Consider the following 534-nt stretch of genomic DNA (forward strand, 5'->3'; position numbering starts at 1 on the left):
GGAGGAGGAGGAGGAGGAGGAGGAGGGAGGGTGAGAAGCGGGGAGGGTGTGGGCGAAACTGAGTATGAGAGAGAGGGGCGCAAGCGAGGAGCGACCCTTGTCTTTCTCCGTCCCACAGTCCCTTCTCTCCACCCTCGGTTCGACGTCAGCGCGCCCGGCCCACCTGGAGCGGCGTGTCGGGTGACAGAGCGGCGCTCCCACGCTACGCCCCGCCACCCCCGCAAACAGAGTCCCCGCGGCGCCGCGGTGACGGCTGTCGTTACCCAAAGGCCCGCCGGGCCCGTCCTTGGTTTCGATACATTGATTCTCCAGGCAACGGGCGGGCCGGCGCGCCCTGCAGTGGTCGAGGCGAGACCTCTCCAGTCCATTCCATTTCTCCGATACACCTTCGGCCCGCTGCTGACGCGCCTCTCGCGTTGCTTTCTTTCCCCTCATTCTTCCCTCTGCTGGGTTCCGTCGGGGCGGGAAATACACTTCCACGGCCATACATAAGCCCGCGCCACCCCCACCTTATCTGGCGCTGGATCCGCCCCG

Source organism: Frankliniella occidentalis, unplaced genomic scaffold (assembly GCF_000697945.3).
Source record: "Frankliniella occidentalis isolate FOCC.00 unplaced genomic scaffold, Focc_3.1 Scaffold48, whole genome shotgun sequence".
NCBI classification, from domain to species: domain Eukaryota; kingdom Metazoa; phylum Arthropoda; class Insecta; order Thysanoptera; family Thripidae; genus Frankliniella; species Frankliniella occidentalis.